Here is a 20,125-nt window from a genome sequence, read left to right as displayed (position 1 = left end):
TCCTCAAGTAAGGAAACCAGAACTGCACAGAGTACTCTGGGTGCAGACTCAACGGTACCCTGTAGCAGCATAAATCCCCCTGCTCTTAAATTCAATCCCTCTAGCAATGAAGGCCAAAATTCCATTTGCCTTCTTGATAGCCTGCTGCACCTGCAAACCACCTTTTTGTGATTCATGCACAGGCACTCCCAAGCCCCTCTACACAACAACATGCTGCAATTTTTTACCATTTAGATAATAATCTGCTCTTCCATTTTTCCTTCCAAAGTGGATGATCTCGCATTTACCAACATTGTATTCCATCTTCAGACCCTTGCCCATTCATTCCATTCCGTCCCAGCCTCCGTCACCTCTGCGTGCTCAATATTACAGTACTGAGTGAAACGTTGTTCAGGAATTGATGCACCATCAATAACTCTGAGACGTGGGTTAAGGTAGACTTTTATTGGCTGGAAAAAAGCACAAGCAGCAAGCGACCACCACACAACATCCTGGAGACTGAGGAAGGGGCAGTGGCTCCAATCGCCTTTATACCGCAGTCTGTGGGAGGAGCCACAGGAGCAGTCAGTGGGGGAGCATGTCCAGACAGGTATATGTAGTTCACCACAGGGATCCTGGTCATGAAGAGGCACTTCCCACAGATCTGATTGGGGCTTGAACAGGGGTGTTCTCTGTTGAAACAGGCTCGGAGGCAAGGAGCCACCCTCTGTGGGAAAAACAAAGGGAGATCAGATGTAAAATAAGGAGAACATTTCCCACAGTAGAGGTGGGTTCTGGGAGAATACTGGACAGCCCCCTCACACTCCCTGGTGCCACTTCCTCAAGTCCTGGACTGGAGGCTGGGATCGGCCTATTCCACAGCCCAGAAACTGCCGTCCACACACACCATTGTCAGCCTCTCCCACAACTCTCCTGTCCCCTCCCACCATGTGTGCTCTGACCTCTGTGGAGGACTCCATCACCCCCCTCCCTGCCCCTGACTGTGTGACAATGGTAGATGTGTCCAGTTCCTCGCTCACTGACAGGGAAACAGGAATAGAGTCTGACTCTCTAAATGTATCACATAAAAACTGATGAAACCCAGTCCCAAAATACCACGGCAACCATCCACTGAAAATTTGATAGCCTCCACCAGGCAGTGACTGATCTCCAGGAGTGATTTGGGGCTTTTATCCTGGACTGGCTGAGAGCCTCACTCGACAGCAACGTTCCCTTCTCAGCCACAAGGGATCATCACTTCACGATCCCCTCTGACCTTCCTGCCAGTCACAAAGGGAAGTGTTGCACAAATGCCAGCCGGGAGCTGTTGTAACCAAATTATCCTTTATTCAAACAAAAAATTCACACCATCTTAAAAGCTTCTTGCCCAGGCAGTTAATCTGATCAACCATTCCAGTTAGAATCCCCCCCACCCCTTCTATCTATTACCCCCTTTACTGCGATGTAAACACAATAAACCACTTTCATAATGTTTACATTGTAAATACATGCTAATATTTATGCATTTATGTACATTTTATTCCATATCTGTATTTTAACCTCTAATTTTATTAGATTATTTTATATATAATTCTTTATAATTGCTGAATGGTCTTGGTTGCTGTTGCACCCCGACCAGCTCACCACAGCAATTCCTGTAAATGGTGAGAAAAGGTCACCCTTGATCCTTAATCATGATAAAACTGTACACAGAACAAGAATAAGCCCCTGATCTACACCTTTTTATTCTTCTATTCATAGACAATGTGTTTGATGTGAAATTACCTTGTTTAGGACTGTTGCCACTCTTGTAGCTCTCTAAGATGGTACACTCCTACAATAATTTGAGGTCTTCCTCACCGACCCATTCCTCCCTCTCCAGTATCAGAAGAACCCTACATTGGTCCTTCCCCACCAGCCTTTACGGGGGCTGCTCCAAGCGTCAGTACACCCCTCAGTACGTACTCCTGCAGCCCAAAAATTGCCAGTTGATGGACCAAGCTGCAGGCAAACCAGAGAGTGTTGTTGGTGGCCTTGTTGTCACCTCGGACTGTATGTCGAGAGTGTTGTTGGTGGCCTTGTTGTCACCTCGGACTGTATGTAGAGACTGTTGTTGGCCTTGTTGTCACCTCGGACTGTATGTAGAGAGTGTTGTTGGTGGCCTTGTTGTCACCTCGGACTGTATGTAGAGAGTGTTGTTGGTGGCCTTGTTGCCACCTCGGACTGTATGTCGAGAGTGTAGTTGGTGGCCTTGTTGTCACCTCGGACTGTACGTAGAGAGTGTTGTTGGTGGCCTTGTTGTCACCTCAGACTGTATGTCGAGAGTGTTGTTGGTGGCCTTGTTGTCACCTCAGACTGTATGTCGAGAGTGTTGTTGGTGGCCTTGTTGTCACCTCAGACTGTAAGTAGAGAGTGTTGTTGGTGGCCTTGTTGTCACCTCGGACTGTATGTCGAGAGTGTTGTTGGTGGCCTTGTTGTCACCTCGGACTGTATGTCGAGAGTGTTGTTGGTGGCCTTGTTGTCACCTCGGACTGTATGTCGAGAGTGTTGTTGGTGGCCTTGTTGTCACCTCGGACTGTATGTAGAGAGTGTTGTTGGTGGCCTTGTTGTCACCTCGGACTGTATGTAGAGAGTGTTGTTGGTGGCCTTGTTGTCACCTCAGACTGTATGTCGAGAGTGTTGTTGGTGGCCTTGTTGTCACCTCGGACTGTATGTCGAGAGTGTTGTTGGTGGCCTTGTTGTCACCTCGGACTGTATGTAGAGAGTTTTGTTGGTGGCCTTGTTGTCACCTCGGACTGTATGTAGAGAGTGTTGTTGGTGGCCTTGTTGTCACCTCGGACTGTATGTAGAGAGTGTTGTTGGTGGCCTTGTTGTCACCTCAGACTGTATGTAGAGAGTGTTGTTGGTGGCCTTGTTGTCACCTCAGACTGTAAGTAGAGAGTGTTGTTGGTGGCCTTGTTGTCACCTCGGACTGTATGTCGAGAGTGTTGTTGGTGGCCTTGTTGTCACCTCGGACTGTATCAGAGAGTGTTGTTGGTGGCCTTGTTGTCACCTCGGACTGTATGTCGAGAGTGTTGTTGGTGGCCTTGTTGCCACCTCGGACTGTATCAGAGAGTGTTGTTGGTGGCCCTGTTGTCACCTCGGACTGTGTGTAGAGAGTGTTGCTGGTGGCCTTGTTGTCACCTCGGACTGTATCAGAGAGTGTTGTTGGTGGCCTTGTTGCCACCTCGGACTGTATGTCGAGAGTGTTGTTGGCCTTGTTGTCACCTCGGACTGTATGTAGAGAGTGTTGTTGGTGGCCTTGTTGTCACCTCGGACTGTATGTAGAGAGTGTTGTTGGTGGTCTTGTTGTCACCTCGGACTGTATCAGAGAGTTTTGTTGGTGGCCTTGTTGTCACCTCGGACTGTATCAGAGAGTGTTGTTGGTGGCCTTGTTGTCACCTCGGACTGTATCAGAGAGTGTTGTTGGTGGCCTTGTTGTCACCTCGGACTGTATCAGAGAGTTTTGTTGGTGGCCTTGTTGTCACCTCGGACTGTATGTAGAGAGTGTTGTTGGTGGCCTTGTTGTCACCTCGGACTGTATGTAGTGTGATAGAATGTGGACAGGCGATCCTGAATGCACAATCTGTGCGAGCACTGTGGAGCTGAAACGTCAGCCCTGAAGAGTCATAGAACACTACCACACACGAAAGGACCCTTTAGCCTATCCAGTCCATCCTGTTATTGTACCTAGTCCCATTGATCTGCACCCGGAGCACCACCCTCTATACCCTTCCCATCCATGCAACGAGCCAAATTTCTCTTAAATGTTAAAATCGAGATCACATACACCATTTGTGCTGGTGGCTCGTTCCACACTCCCACAACTCTGAATGCAGAAGTTTCCCCTCATGTTTCCCTTAAACACTTCGCCTTTCATATTTGACCAATGACCTCTAGTTATAGTTTCACCCAAGCTCAGTGGAAAAAACCTGCTTGCATTTACCCTGTCTACCCACCTCATAATTTAGAACACCTCTATCAAATCTCTCCTCAGGTTTCTAGATTCCAAGGAATAAAGTTCTAACCTATTCAATCTTCCCTTGTAAGTCAGGTTCTCAAGACCTGGCAACATCCTTGTAAATTTTCTCTGCACTCTTTCAATCTCCACAGACGCTGGTGAGCGTTCCCAGCATTCTCTGCTGTTTCAGTGAACCTGACCTGTGCCATGGCAGTTGAAGAATCCAGCAAGGATCTCAACAAGAGCTTGTCACATTGACGGGTCAGCGCAAGTGTGCAATGACATCAGCCGTGGTGACTGCAGTGATCAAACCATCTAGGCAGTCTCCAACCTGATGGTATGGACATCAATTTCTCTTTCCAGTAATTTTCCCCCTCCTCCTTCCCTCTTCTTCTATTTCCCACTCTGGCCTCTTACCTCCTCTTCTCACCTGCCTATCACCTCCCCAGGTGGCTATCCTCCTTCCCTTCCTCCAATGGTCCAATCTCCACTCCTATCACTTTCCTTCTTCTCCAGCTCTTTACCTTTTCCACCTATCACCTCACAGCTTCTTACTTCATCCCCCTCCCCAACCCACCCGGCTTCACCTATCACCCTCTAGCTTGTCCTCCTTCCCCTCCCTACATCTTCTTATTCTTCCTTTCAGTCCTGATGAAAAGTCTTGGCCTGAAATTTCAACCGTTTATTCATTTCCGTAGACGCTGCCTGACCTGCAAAGTTCCTACAGCGTTTTGTGTGCGTTGCTCTGGATTTCCAGCATTTGCAGAATCTCTTGTGTTTGTGATCAAAGCCATTTGTCTGAGGAGCTTCCAGTGGCAGTGCTTGGCCAGAACGCACCACACACACAGGCAGCATCCAACAGATCTGCTTCACCACCTGCACACTCACAGCAAGTGGCGATTAACCAGTCAAACTGAACCTGTCAATTAATACACAGATTTATCTTCTGGTGTGAAACCTTTGCTGACAATCTTTAAAACGGGTTAAAAATAGAAGATGTGGATGGGAATCTGCCACAGAAAGCATAGAAATAAGTGACAAGGCAGGGAGACAGAAACATTTTTGAGCTAGACTCATTCTGTAGAGTGTGACAGGACCGGGCTAGGGTTCTGGCAGATTCGGCAAGTTCTAACATCCGGCTACCTCCTGAAGGAAGAACAACATGAAATTGGGAGAAGTACTTGAAGATTCAGGGGTATCTGGAAGTGAATCATGGTAGTCTCAGGTCACTACATTACGTACATTGAAACTGATGTGTGATGCTACAGCAGTCCTGTTACAGATGATGGTCCTGTTGTGGGTGCTGCTGAGAACAACAAAACTGATCTGTAACTGAGAAAGGAGGGAACTGCCCTGGCAGTGAAGAGGTGAATCATTTCCTACTGGGCAACTTTTTCAGGCTGGCGATTCCTGGTGGTAGGTCAGCATCCCACTGGTCTGTGGAGGAGGCTGTTTAACAAAGTGACAGGCATTATCAGAACCTCGAACAGACCTCTCATATGCTAAAGATATGCTCATCATCTCACAGTCTACCTCATCGTGGCCTTTGTACCTTGTCTACCTGAAATCCTTTATTCTGCGTTCGCTTTTCCTCTATATGACCTTGGCGTAGGGTGATCTGTCCAGATGGCACACCAAATGAAAGCTTTGCCCAGTACCGTGGTACATGTGACAACAATGCATTAGTAACTTCTCATTCAACAACAGCAAGATACCAGTTGTACAGCTAATGTATAAAAGACTCTAATCACTACAGGACTTGGTTCACTCAGATCGTGAACAGACCTTGGAAAACGATTGGTTGAGATGGAGATAGAATCCTGGATCTGATACAGAATGGAATCCCAGATCAAAGATTAAAGTGGGAAGCAGTTTGAATAACAATGTCAGAAACAGGGTGTCAGAGTAATAGTGAAACGTCCACAAAGAAATCCAGTCAACACAAAAGTTGATAGGGTAGTTAATAAGGCAAATGGTGAATTGGTCTTCATTAGTCAGGGGACTGAGTTAAAAGCTGTGACGTTAAGTTGCAGCTCTATAAAACTCTAGTTAGACCACGCATGGAGTATCATGTTCAGTATCCTTCCCCTCATTATAGGAAGGATGTGGAAGCTTTAGAAAAGGTGCGGAGGAGGTTGACCAGGGTGCTGCCTGATTTAGAGAGCATCTCTTATGAGGGAATGTTGAGTGAGCTGGGGCTTTTCTCTTTGAAGCGAAGGAGAATAAGAGGTGACTTGATGGAGGTTTACAAGATGATAAGAGCCAGAGATATAGTGGACAGCCAGAGACTTATCCCCAGAGTGGAAATGGCTAATACAAGAGGGCATAATTGTGTTGAACGGAGGAAAGTACAGGGGGGTGACAGAGGTAGTTTTTTACACCTAGAACAGATACTGGTGGTAGAGACAAATACTGTATATTAGGAGTATTTAAGTAACTCTTAGACACCGCACTTAGATGACAGAAAAATGGAGGCTGTGTAGGAGGGAAGGGTTAGATTGATCTTAGAGAAGGTTAAAATGTCTGACTGAAGGGCAGTGTAATGTGTTCTATGTTTTTAAAATCAGGTGTAAATGTAACTGATGTCATTCAATCGACAAAGAAAGGCAGAGTGTTGTGATGAGTGTGTGCTCTGTGAAAGACAGCACAGGACTCAATGAGTATTACCTCCCTCAACAAAGGCAACAACTTCAGATACTATAGCTGTGAGACGAGCCGAGGAAGCCTGCGATTGGGTTCAGTCTGTAGAGGCAAGCAGTGTGGTGCGTTAACCGTATGACACGTGAGACAGTACAGAGTCAGCTGGAGTGTAATGAACTCAATACATACCCAAGCGGATTGCTGTGTACATTCCTGGTATCGCCTGCACATCCAAACCAATCCAGCCTGTGGATCCAAACCCTCAGCCCCGAGCTAATAGATGCTGACAAATGTCTGCTGTATCAGGCCTGGCTTCTGGACAGCATTTCGGGACTGGGAGTAAAAGTAGCATCTTGGGAGCACGTACCCAGCACTGGGAATATTGGAGCAATGAGATTAAGGAAGAAGCTGCCGTGATGAGGCCACTGTCAGGGTGGAGAAGCAACACCTCATATTCTGTCTGGGTAGCCTCCAATGAAATGAACATCGATTTCTCCAACTTCCAGTAATAACTCACCTTTCCCCCTTTTCCCTTTCTCCATTCCCCATTCTGGTTCCCCTGTCATCCTTCTCTTCTCCTCAGCTGTTCAACACCTCCCTCTGGTTCCCCTCCTCTTTCCTTTTCTCCCATTGTTCGCTCTCCTCTCCTTTCAGACTTCTTCAGCCCTCTACCTTTTCCAATCACTTCCCAGCTTCTCACTTCAACCTCCAGCATTCTGGATTTCCAGTATCTGCAGAATCTCCTGTGTATATGACATACAATCCAGCTGTCCTGCTGGAGCTGCTGACTAGGTTGAGAGTGGCGCTGGGATTTCAGGCACAGACCCATACCCTGGTCCTGTATTCCTCTCCACAGCAGCTGGTCTGGGAGCTGTAAGAATCTCCACTACACCATGGCTCTCAAGGACGAAGAATCATGGAGCAACTTTATTTGCCATATACATTTATTAGGAATAAAGAATTATATAAATATTAAAGTTACAGGTTAAAGTACAGAAAATGTGTATAATTTACAATGCATGTATTTACAATGCAAACAACATTATAAAAAGTGGTTTAAAGTTTACAGTGCAGCGCGGTGACTGGGGTAATAGAAGGAGGTGGGGTCTAACTAAAATGATTGAGCAAATTCACTGCCTGAGTGAAAAAACTTTGAAGATGGTGTGTTCTCACCATAGGAGAAAGCAGACACACAGCGTGTCCACGTTGAGGGGAACAAAGGCCAGAACTTGGACGAGGTTATTCAGTGAGTGGGCAGTCCTGCCACACGTCAGACACCCGTTCTGAGATCCGGCACCAGATCTGCTATCACTACATTACCCTTGTTCTTAGTTTCCACCCCACCAGATTCTGCACTCAGATTCAGATTCAGATCAGATTCTGAGTTGGATTCAAATTCAGATTTAATTTCATTTTCATAGGTCAAATATGGTGGCAGAATATAGTATTAATGGTAAGACTCTTGGCAGTGTGGTGGATCAGAGGGATCTTGGAGTCCGAGTCCATAGGACATTCAGAGCAACAGCGCGGGTTGACTCTGTGGTTAAGAAGGCGTACGGTGTATTGGTCTTCATCAATCATGGAATTGAGTTTAAGAACCGAGAGATAATGTTGCAGCAATATAGGACCCTGGTCAGACCCCACTTGGAGTACTGTGCTCAGTTCTGGTCACCTCACTACAGGAAGGATGTGGAAGCCATAGAAAGGGTGCAGAGGAAATTTACAAGGATGTTGCCTGGATTGGGGAGCATGCCTTATGAGAACAGGTTGAGTGAACTCGGCCTTTTCTCTTTGGAGTGACAAAGGATGAGGGGTGACCTGATAGATGATGAGAGGCATTGATCGTGTGATAGAGGTTTTTTCCCAGGGCTGAAATGGCTAACATGAGAGGGCACAGCTTTAAGGTGCTTGGAAGTAGGTACAGAGGAGATGTCAGGGGTAAGTTTTTTACGCAGATACTGGTGAGAGCGTGGAATGGGCTGCTGGTGGTGGTGGAAGAAGAAACAATATAGTCCTTTAAGAGACAGGTACATGCAGCTTAGAAAAATAGAGGGCTATGGGTAAAGCCTAGGTAGTTTAAGGTAAGGACATGTTCAGCACAGCTTTGTGGGCCAAAAGGCCTGCATTGTGCTGTAGGTTTACTATGTTTCTATTCGACTTCAAATTCAAATTCGGATTCAGATTCAAATGTATTTATCACATGTACAATACATTGAAACAAACAGTGATTGTGCCAATTTGATTAACCTAAGGATGTGCTGTGAGGGTAGCCTGCAAATTATCCTGGCTGATTGGCAGGAGGCAAAGAGTGGGAATAAAGAAAGCCTTTCTGGCTGGCAGCAGCTGTTCCCCTGGACTCTGCTTTGGGACCGATACTTCTTACATTACATGACAATGATTTGGATGGTAGAATTAAAGGCTTTGTTGCAAAGTTTGCAGATGATACGAAGATAGGTCAAGGGAAGGTAGGTTTGAGGAAGTATAGAAGCTGCAGAGAGAGTTAGACATATTGTGGGAAAGAGTGGCAGGTGGAATACAGTGTTGGGAAATGTATGGCCGTGCATTTTGGTAGAAGAAATGAAAGGGTTCACTATTTTCTAAATGGAGGGAAAATACAAGGTGCAAAGTGACTTGGGAGTCCTTGTGCAGAGTTCCCTAAAGGTTAATTTGCAGGTTGAGTCTGTGGTGAGGAAGGCAAATGCAATGTTAGCATTCATTTCAAGAGGACTAGAATTTAAAAGCAAGGATGTAATGTTTAGTCTTTTAAAAAGCACTGGAGAGGCCTCACTTGGAGTATTGTGAGCAGTTTTGGGCCTCTTAGAAAGGATGTGCTGAATCTGGAGAGGGTTTCAAAGGAGGTTCACAAAAATGATTCCAGGATTGAGTGGCTTGTCATATGAAGAGCGTTTGATGGCTCTGGGCCTGTATTCACTGGAATTCATAAGAATGAGGGGTGACCTCATTGAAACCTATCAAAAGGTGAAGGGCCTTGATAGAGTGGATGTGGAGAGTATGTTTCCTGTCGTGGGAGAGTCTAAGACCAGAGGACACAGCCTCAGAATAGAAGGTGTCCTTTTAGAATGAAAATGAGGAGGAATTTCTTTAGCCAGAGGGTGGTGAATCTGTGGAATTCACCACTCTCTTCAGGCCATGAAGGGATATGGGAAGAATACAGGAGATTGGGGCTGAAAGGAAAATTGGATCAGCTATGATGAAATGGTGGAGAAGACTCGATGGGCCAAATGGCCTAATTCTGCTCCTATAGCTTATGATTTTACAATAAGTGTCATCGCACATTCTGACACCAACATACCATGCTCGGCAGAACAACACACATCATAGCAACAGCAACGACATCAGAGCAAAAACAGAGACAGCAAGACAAGCCTTTTTCTCCTCCACACACAGACAGACTTCTGACCACCACCACCTTCCCCTTCCTCTCTGTTCAAATTCCAAAGGAACAGTTCCCTCCTCAGCACCCAGAGCCACTCTTCCATTTCTCCCAATGACTTCTTACCACGGGCACTGCCTACGTGCAAAACTGATCTGTCTGCCTCCGCCAGAGCAGATGCTGAGGACTCAAACACAACCTCCAAGTGACACACCGATTCCTTGCAGCTCTTCTAACCACCAATGTGTGCACTGTGCTCTCTACTCTGGGGAATGACCGACAGTGTCCGCACTGTGCTCTCTACTCTGGGGAATGACCGACAGTGTCCGCACTGTGCTCTCTACTCTGGGGAATGACCGACAGTGTCCGCACTGTGCTCTCTACTCTGGGGAATGACCGACAGTGTCCGCACTGTGCTCTCTACTCTGGGGAATGACCGACAGTGTCCGCACTGTGCTCTCTACTCTGGGGAATGACCGACAGTGTCCGCACTGTGCTCTCTACTCTGGGGAATGACCGACAGTGTCCGCACTGTGCTCTCTACTCTGGGGAATGACCGACAGTGTCCGCACTGTGCTCTCTACTCTGGGGAATGACCGACAGTGTCCGCACTGTGCTCTCTACTCTGGGGAATGACCGACAGTGTCCGCACTGTGCTCTCTACTCTGGGGAATGACCGACAGTGTCCGCACTGTGCTCTCTACTCTGGGGAATGACCGACAGTGTCCGCACTGTGCTCTCTACTCTGGGGAATGACCGACAGTGTCCGCACTGTGCTCTCTACTCTGGGGAATGACCGACAGTGTCCGCACTGTGCTCTCTACTCTGGGGAATGACCGACAGTGTCCGCACTGTGCTCTCTACTCTGGGGAATGACCGACAGTGTCCGCACTGTGCTCTCTACTCTGGGGAATGACCGACAGTGTCCGCACTGTGCTCTCTACTCTGGGGAATGACCGACAGTGTCCGCACTGTGCTCTCTACTCTGGGGAATGACCGACAGTGTCCGCACTGTGCTCTCTACTCTGGGGAATGACCGACAGTGTCCGCACTGTGCTCTCTAATCTGGGGAATGACCGACAGTGTCCGCACTGTGCTCTCTACTCTGGGGAATGACCGACAGTGTCCGCACTGTGCTCTCTACTCTGGGGAATGACCGACAGTGTCCGCACTGTGCTCTCTACTCTGGGGAATGACCGACAGTGTCCGCACTGTGCTCTCTACTCTGGGGAATGACCGACAGTGTCCGCACTGTGCTCTCTACTCTGGGGAATGACCGACAGTGTCCGCACTGTGCTCTCTACTCTGGGGAATGACCGACAGTGTCCGCACTGTGCTCTCTACTCTGGGGAATGACCGACAGTGTCCGCACTGTGCTCTCTACTCTGGGGAATGACCGACAGTGTTCGCACTGTGCTCTCTACTCTGGGGAATGACCGACAGTGTCCGCACTGTGCTCTCTACTCTGGGGAATGACCGACAGTGTCCGCACTGTGCTCTCTACTCTGGGGAATGACCGACAGTGTCCGCACTGTGCTCTCTACTCTGGGGAATGACCGACAGTGTCCGCACTGTGCTCTCTACTCTGGGGAATGACCGACAGTGTCCGCACTGTGCTCTATACTCTGGCGAATCACTGACCATGTTCACATTGTGCTCTCTACTCTGGGGGATCACTGACCATGTTCACACTGTACTCTCTACTCTGGGGAATCACTGACAGTGTCCACACTGTGCTCTATACTCTGGGGAATCACTGACAGTGTTCACACTGTGCTCTCTACTCTGGGGAATCACTGACAGTGTTCACATTGTGCTCTATACTCTGGGGAATGACTGACGGTGTTCACACTGTGCTCTCTACTGACCGTGTTCACACTGTGCTCTGTACTCTGGGGAAAAACCGACAGTATCCACACTGTTCTCTGTACTCTGTCGAATGACCAACAGTGTTCACACTGTGCTCTGTACTCTGGGGAAACATCGACAGTGTGGCCACTCTGTGGAACATCTGCATTGCCTGAGCTGTCCTGAACTTCCATTACTCACCAATTCCCTGTACCACACCAGTTCTTCAAACTAGGGACATGATATTAAATTGAAGACTGTCAGAAAACAAATTTAACCCAGAGTCTTAAAGCACTACAGCATGGAAACGGGCATTCGGCCCATCTATTCTATGGTGAACTATTAATCTGCCTAGCTCCATTGACCCACACCTGGACTATAGCCCTCTCTACCCCTCCCATCCATGTACCTATTTCTCTTAAACGTTGCAATTGAACCTGCATTTTTCCATAATTCATTACTCCAGGTAGGAGCTGATTTTGCTGGTCCTCCGCAATCTTCACTTCTCTCTCCAGGGTGTGGAGCCTTTCACGATTCCATTGCTGGTCACTTTGAATGCCAGCCCAGATGGATTAAATGTACAGGGTGTCAGCTCATTTCACTTCCTCTCCATGGTGCTGAGGCCATGAGGACTGCCTGCCCAGCTGCTGCTCCCACTAATGAGATGAACTGATGAGCAAGGCTTTGGGGCTACTCTGAGCTGATCCAGGGTTTGGATCTGAGGATTCAATCTTGGTCAAAATGCCTTTATTGTTCACTTCCATTGCTTGGGTGATTTGTATTTTTTCTTTCTCTTGCGCATCAAGTGTGCTTCTTTTATTTTTGTTCTTTTTCTTTGCAGTAATTGGATTCTTTTAGGTGTTTTGCTTTGCAGATACCTGTGAGCAAGCAAATCACAAGGTTGTATAATTTATACATTCTTTGATAGTAAATGTACTTGAATTTTAATTATTTAATTATTCCCTCTTCTGCCTCCCACATTCCTGTAACATATTTTCCGGACAGTGGATGCAGCCGCTGCCTCACAGTCACAGGGACCCTGCTCCAATCTTGATTTCCAGTGCTGTCCCAGCGACTGTGCCTCTGGTTCCCTTCCACATCCAAAGAGGTGGGGTTGATGGGTTAGTCTTTCTGAGTGTGCTGATCCGGTGGGAGCAGATGTGAATGTGGGAAGGGCAGGTTACCGGGAATCTTTAGGGCTGGCATGGTGGCATAATGGTTAGCACAGCACTTTACAGTGCCAATGACCCAGCTTCAATTGCCACCAGTGTCTTGGAGGAGTTTGTATGTTCTCCCCATGACCATGTGGACTTTCTCCGAGTGCTCCGGTTTCCTCCCGCTTCACAAAGACATACAGATCAGCGTTGGTAAGTTGCGGGCTTGCTACATTGGCACCAGAAGTGTGGTAACACTTCAGGCTGTCCCCAGCGCATCCTTGCGACAAACGATGCATTTCACTATTGCAACGGACGCCTGACAAATGAAGCTAATGCAAATGAATGGCAGACTGGGAGCCAGTATTGATTTGATGCGCTGATCAACCTTCTGATATGAGAATTTTGTACATGGACAGCCACACTGATGTACAGAGGGAAGGGGATTTCCTTTCCTCAGGCACATCACCTGAAGCTCGACTCACTCTCGTTTGGAACAAACCCAAACCACAACTTGTGAACTGTTATGTAACGAGGAAAGGTTCTACAGTCTACACTGGATGGGTAAGTGTTTACATTGGGTAGAGGGCTGAATATGTGACAATATAAACCCCAGGTTTGTGGTGACCCATTGGATGGTCCTACACCCTTCCAGGTTCCTGATTCCTGGACTGGCCCGATAACTGCCATTCAGTTCGTTACCGGCTGGACTAGAGAAGGTTCTTCCCTGAGTTGAGCCAATGGAATAAAGAAGATCCCTGATAGACAGATGTCAGTGGTATAAAGATGGCCCCTTTCTGGGCAGGGTTCAGTATAATAGAGAAGGTCTCTCTCTAGGCAGAAGCCAGTAAAATAGAGGAGATCCCTGCTGGGCAGAGACCAGTGGAATAGAGAAGGTCCTTGTTGGGCAGAGACCAATGGAATAGAGAAGGTCCTTGTTGGGCAGAGACCAGTGGAATAGAGAAGGTCCTTGTTGGGCAGAGATCAGTGGAATAGAGAAGGTCCTTGTTGAACAGAGACCAGTGGAATAGAGAAGGTCATTGTTGGGCAGGGGTCAGTGGAATAGAGAAGGTCCTTGTTGGGCAGAGACCAGTGGAATAGAGAAGGTCCTCGTTGGGCAGAGACCAGTGGAATAGAGGTCTTCGTTGGGCAGGGGTCATTGGAATAGAGAAGGTCCTCGTTAGGCAGAGATCAGTGGAATAGAGAAGGTCCTTGTTGAGCAGAGACCAGTGGAATAGAGAAGGTCATTGTTGGGCAGGGGTCAGTGGAATAGAGAAGGTCCTCGTTGGGCAGAGATCAGTGGAATAGAGAAGGTCATTGTTGGGCAGGGGTCAGTGGAATAGAGAAGGTCATCGTTGGGCAGAGATCAGTGGAATAGAGAAGGTCCTTGTTGGGCAGAGACCAGTGGAATAGAGAAGGTCCTTTTTGGGCAGAGATCAGTGGAATAGAGAAGGTCCTCGTTGGGCAGAGATCAGTGGAATAGAGAAGGTCCTTGTTGAGCAGAGACCAGTGGAATAGAGAAGGTCATTGTTGGGCAGGGTTCAGTGGAATAGAGAAGGTCCTCATTGGGCAGAGATCAGTGGAATAGAGAAGGTCCTTGTTGGGCAGAGACCAGTGGAATAGAGAAGGTCCTCGTTGGGCAGAGACCAGTGGAATAGAGAAGGTCTTCGTTGGGCAGGGGTCAGTGGAATAGAGAAGGTCCTTGTTGGGCAGAGACCAGTGGAATAGAGAAGGTCATTGTTGGGCAGGGGTCAGTGGAATACAGAAGGTCCTCGTTGGGCAGGGGTCAGTGGAATAGAGAAGGTCCTTGATGGGCAGGGGTCAGTGGAATAGAGAGGGTCCTCGTTGGGCAGAGACCAGTGGAATAGAGAAGGTCCTTGATGGGCAGGGGTCAGTGGAATAGAGAATGTCCCTCTCTGGCCAGGGGTCAGTGGAATAGAGAAGGTCCTCGTTGGGCAGGGGTCAGTGGAATAGAGAAGGTCCTTGTTGGGCAGAGACCAGTGGAATAGAGAAGGTCCTTGTTGGGCAGAGACCAGTGGAATAGAGGTCTTCGTTGGGCAGGGGTCAGTGGAATAGAGAAGGTCTTCGTTGGGCAGGGGTCAGTGGAATAGAGAAGGTCCTCGTTGGGCAGGGGTCAGTGGAATAGAGAAGGTCCTTGTTGGGCAGAGACCAGTGGAATAGAGAAGGTCCTTGTTGGGCAGAGATCAGTGGAATAGAGAAGGTCCTTGTTGAACAGAGACCAGTGGAATAGAGAAGGTCATTGTTGGGCAGGGGTCAGTGGAATAGAGAAGGTCCTTGTTGGGCAGAGACCAGTGGAATAGAGAAGGTCCTCGTTGGGCAGAGACCAGTGGAATAGAGGTCTTCGTTGGGCAGGGGTCATTGGAATAGAGAAGGTCCTCGTTAGGCAGAGATCAGTGGAATAGAGAAGGTCCTTGTTGAGCAGAGACCAGTGGAATAGAGAAGGTCATTGTTGGGCAGGGGTCAGTGGAATAGAGAAGGTCCTCGTTGGGCAGAGATCAGTGGAATAGAGAAGGTCATTGTTGGGCAGGGGTCAGTGGAATAGAGAAGGTCATCGTTGGGCAGAGATCAGTGGAATAGAGAAGGTCCTTGTTGGGCAGAGACCAGTGGAATAGAGAAGGTCCTTTTTGGGCAGAGATCAGTGGAATAGAGAAGGTCCTCGTTGGGCAGAGATCAGTGGAATAGAGAAGGTCCTTGTTGAGCAGAGACCAGTGGAATAGAGAAGGTCATTGTTGGGCAGGGTTCAGTGGAATAGAGAAGGTCCTCATTGGGCAGAGATCAGTGGAATAGAGAAGGTCCTTGTTGGGCAGAGACCAGTGGAATAGAGAAGGTCCTCGTTGGGCAGAGACCAGTGGAATAGAGAAGGTCTTCGTTGGGCAGGGGTCAGTGGAATAGAGAAGGTCCTTGTTGGGCAGAGACCAGTGGAATAGAGAAGGTCATTGTTGGGCAGGGGTCAGTGGAATACAGAAGGTCCTCGTTGGGCAGGGGTCAGTGGAATAGAGAAGGTCCTTGATGGGCAGGGGTCAGTGGAATAGAGAGGGTCCTCGTTGGGCAGAGACCAGTGGAATAGAGAAGGTCCTTGATGGGCAGGGGTCAGTGGAATAGAGAATGTCCCTCTCTGGCCAGGGGTCAGTGGAATAGAGAAGGTCCTCGTTGGGCAGGGGTCAGTGGAATAGAGAAGGTCCTTGTTGGGCAGAGACCAGTGGAATAGAGAAGGTCCTTGTTGGGCAGAGACCAGTGGAATAGAGGTCTTCGTTGGGCAGGGGTCAGTGGAATAGAGAAGGTCTTCGTTGGGCAGGGGTCAGTGGAATAGAGAAGGTCCTCGTTGGGCAGGGGTCAGTGGAATAGAGAAGGTCCTTGTTGGGCAGAGACCAGTGGAATAGAGAAGGTCCTTGTTGGGCAGAGATCAGTGGAATAGAGAAGGTCCTTGTTGAACAGAGACCAGTGGAATAGAGAAGGTCATTGTTGGGCAGGGGTCAGTGGAATAGAGAAGGTCCTTGTTGGGCAGAGACCAGTGGAATAGAGAAGGTCCTCGTTGGGCAGAGACCAGTGGAATAGAGGTCTTCGTTGGGCAGGGGTCATTGGAATAGAGAAGGTCCTCGTTGGGCAGAGACCAGTGGAATAGAGAAGGTCCTCGTTGGGCAGAGACCAGTGGAATAGAGGTCTTCGTTGGGCAGGGGTCAGTGGAATAGAGAAGGTCTTCGTTGGGCAGGGGTCAGTGGAATAGAGAAGGTCTCTCTCTGGCCAGGGATCAGTGAAATAGAGAAGGTCCTTGCTGGGCAGAGACCAGTAGAATAATTGAGAAAAAACTGCTGATGTGCCCTTTTGAAATAATTCTTCACAGACCTACGAAGATGGAAACATCCAGGTCCACACAGAGTTCAAGGTCTGTAGTTTGGGGTCCAGTCATTGGCATGTCCTGGGGACAATACCAAACTTCGAATCCTGGAGGTTGATCAGAAGTCCAGAAGTCTGGAATTCATATCCCAGTAGCCAAAGCCTGGGTCTATGAGTCCACTGGGGAAGTTGGAGGCTCAATGTCTGTAAGTCTACATGTCGACTGGAAGCTGGAGTCCCAGAGGTAACAGAGTATCTGTGGATGGGAGGGAGGAAAGGGATTTGTTTTGCTATTGTGCTGAATGTTGTGGGCATGCTGTGTTGTGTTGGGGCTGTAACATTCAGGCTAACCCAGCACATCTTTAAATTACAGAACATAAAACAGGACAATGTTGTGCTGACCTTTTCACCCACTCCAAGAGTCTAACCCTTCCTTCCCACCCAGCCCTCCACTTTTCTATCATCTAATACCCATGTGGCGGTCGTTAACAGAAACAACACATATGTTTCGATGTACCTGTGATAAATCTGAATCTTAACCTATTAAATGGTTTAGAAAGAGGTACATTTCACAAAGTGGACGTGGAGAGGATATTTCCTACAGTGGGGGAATCTAAGACCAGAGGGCACAACCTCAGAATAGAGGAATGTCCATTTAAAACAGAGATATGAAGGAATTTCATTAGCTAGAGGGTGGTGAACCTAGAGATTTCATTGCCACAGACAGCTATGGAGGCCAAATCATTGGGTATATTTAAAGCAGAAGTTAATAGATTCTAGACTAGTCAGGGAGTCAAAGATTATTGGGAGAAGGCAGGAGAATGGGGTTGAGAGGAATAACAAACCAGCCATGATGGAATGGCAGATCAGACTCGATGGACTGAATGGCCTGATTCTGCTCTAATGTCCTATGAATCTGAATATGGATCGTGTACATTGAGCCCAGAAGCTGTTAGTATTTTTCTACCCGGCTGAAAATTCAGCCTCATAGAATTGGCAAGGAGTCAGTGGGAAATCTCACTTGAGGCAGGGGTCCAGATGGCCACAAAGTTTTGGGAAGGTCCCAAAGCTGCACACAGACATACACACAGGTCATAAACAGGAAATGGAAAGTCATGGGAAAGGAGACCAGGTCAGCTGAGTGACACCACAGAAGGTTCGGGAGGGACCAAGGAAGGCCGTGCAGAAGATGTGGTGAACAACTGCCTGCAGGGACTCACTACATAGCAGAATGTTACATACCCAAGCAGAGCATATTCAAAGCAGAGGTTGATATGGTCTTGATTAGTAAGGGTGCCAGGTTACAGGGAGAAGGAAGGAGAATGGTAGAGCAGACTCGATGGGCCAAAAGGCCTAATTCTGCTCCTACATCCTATGGTCCAAACCAACTGTTGAAGGAAGATGTGGCTGAGATTTCGGCAAATCTCTGGGATCTGGAAGAGTCCCAGAGGATGACACGTCCTCTAACAAGATAGGACCATAGCAGCAGAATTAGGACAAGGGACCCTAGTTGGGGTGAGTGTGTGTCTCAAAATGGGATGTATTGTGGGGGGGGTGGTCCCAGTACAGGGTGTATTGTGGGTGGGGGTCCCAGTACAGGGTCCATTGTGGGTGGGGGGGGTCCCAGTACAGGGTGTATTGTGGGTGAGGGTCCCAATACGGGGTGTATTGTGGGTGTGTGTCCCAGTACAGGGTGTATTGTGAGTGGGGGTCCCAGTACAGGGTGTATTTTGGGTGGGGGTCCCAATACAGGGTGTATTGTGGGTGGGGGTCCCAGTACAGGGTGTATTGTGGGTGGGGGTCCCAATACGGGGTGTATTGTGGGTGGGGGTCCCAGTACGGGGTGTATTGTGGGTGGGGGTCCCAATACGGGGTGTATTGTGGGTGGGGGGTCCCAATACGGGGTGTATTGTGGGTGGGGGTCCCAATACGGGGTGTATTGTGGGTGTGTGTCCCAGTACAGGGTGTATTGTGAGTGGGGGTCCCAGTACAGGGTGTATTGTGGGTGGGGGTCCCAATACAGGGTGTATTGTGGGTGGGGGTCCCAGTACAGGGTGTATTGTGGGTGGGGGTCCCAATACGGGGTGTATTGTGGGTGGGGGTCCCAGTACGGGGTGTATTGTGGGTGGGGGTCCCAATACGGGGTGTACTGTGGGTGGGGGGTCCCAATACGGGGTGTATTGTGGGTGGGGGTCCCAGTACGGGGTGTATTGTGGGTGGGGGTCCCAGTACAGGGTGTATTGTGAGTGGGGGTCCCAATACGGGGTGTATTGTGGGTGGGGGGGTCCCAGTACGGGGTGTATTGTGGGTGGGGGGGTCCCAGTCTGAGGTGTATTGTGAGTGTGTGTCCCAGTACAGGGTGTATTGTGGGTGGGGGTCCCAATACGGGGTGTATTGTGGGTGGGGGGGGTCCCAGTACAGGGTGTATTGTGGGTGTGTGTCCCAGTACAGGGTGTATTGTGGATGGGGGTCCCAATACGGGGTGTATTGTGGGTGGGGGGGGTCCCAGTACAGGGTGTATTGTGGGGGGGTGGTCCCAGTCTGAGGTGTATTGTGGGGGGGTGGTCTCAATACGGGGTGTATTGTGAGTGGGGGTCCCAGTACAGGGTGTATTGTGGGTGGGGGTCCCAGTACGGGGTGTATTTTGGGTGGGGGTCCCAGTACAGGGTGTATTGTGGGTGGGGGTCCCAGTATGGGATGTATTGTGGGTGGGGGGTCCCAGTACGGAGTGTATTGTGGGTGGGGGTCCCAGTACGGGGTGTATTGTGGGTGGGGGGTCCCAGTACGGGGTGTATTGTGGGTGGTGGTCCCAGTACGGAGTGTATTGTGGGTGGGGGTCCCAGTACGGGGTGTATTGTGGGTGGGGGTCCCAGTACGGGATGTATTGTGGGTGGGGGTCCCAGTACGGGGTGTATTGAGTGGGGGTCCCAGTACGGGGTGTATTGTGAGTGGGGGTCCCAGTACGGGATGTATTGTGGGTGGGGGTCCCAGTACGGAGTGCATTGTGAGTGGGGGTCCCAGTACGGGATGTATTGTGGGTGGGGGTCCCAGTACAGGGTGTATTGAGTGGGGGTCCCAGTACGGGGTGTATTGTGAGTGGGGGTCCCAGTACAGGGTGTATTGTGGGTGGGGGTCCCAGTACGGGGTGTATTGTGAGTGGGGGTCCCAGTATGGGATGTATTGTGGGTGGGGGTCCCAGTACAGAGTGCATTGTGAGTGGGGGTCCCAGTACGGGGTGTATTGTGGGTGGGGGTC

The 20,125-nt window shown here is 49.0% G+C and overlaps 1 long non-coding RNA gene across 1 annotated transcript in view; it reads right to left on the bottom strand.

The window, feature by feature from the left end:
* Positions 1 to 429: 429 nt before the first annotated feature.
* LOC132377658 (uncharacterized) overlaps positions 430 to 20,125 on the bottom strand; it is a 64,861-nt gene continuing 45,165 nt past the window's right edge. The window contains exons 2-3 of the long non-coding RNA XR_009506708.1: positions 12,271 to 12,739; positions 430 to 706 (exon numbers count right to left, since the gene is read on the bottom strand). This is a non-coding gene — a long non-coding RNA (uncharacterized LOC132377658). The remainder of the gene's footprint in view (positions 707 to 12,270; positions 12,740 to 20,125) is intronic.

The sequence above is a fragment of the Hypanus sabinus genome, chromosome 19 (genome assembly GCF_030144855.1).
Source record: "Hypanus sabinus isolate sHypSab1 chromosome 19, sHypSab1.hap1, whole genome shotgun sequence".
NCBI lineage: Eukaryota > Metazoa > Chordata > Chondrichthyes > Myliobatiformes > Dasyatidae > Hypanus > Hypanus sabinus.
This window is presented reverse-complemented; position numbering and strand designations above follow the sequence as displayed.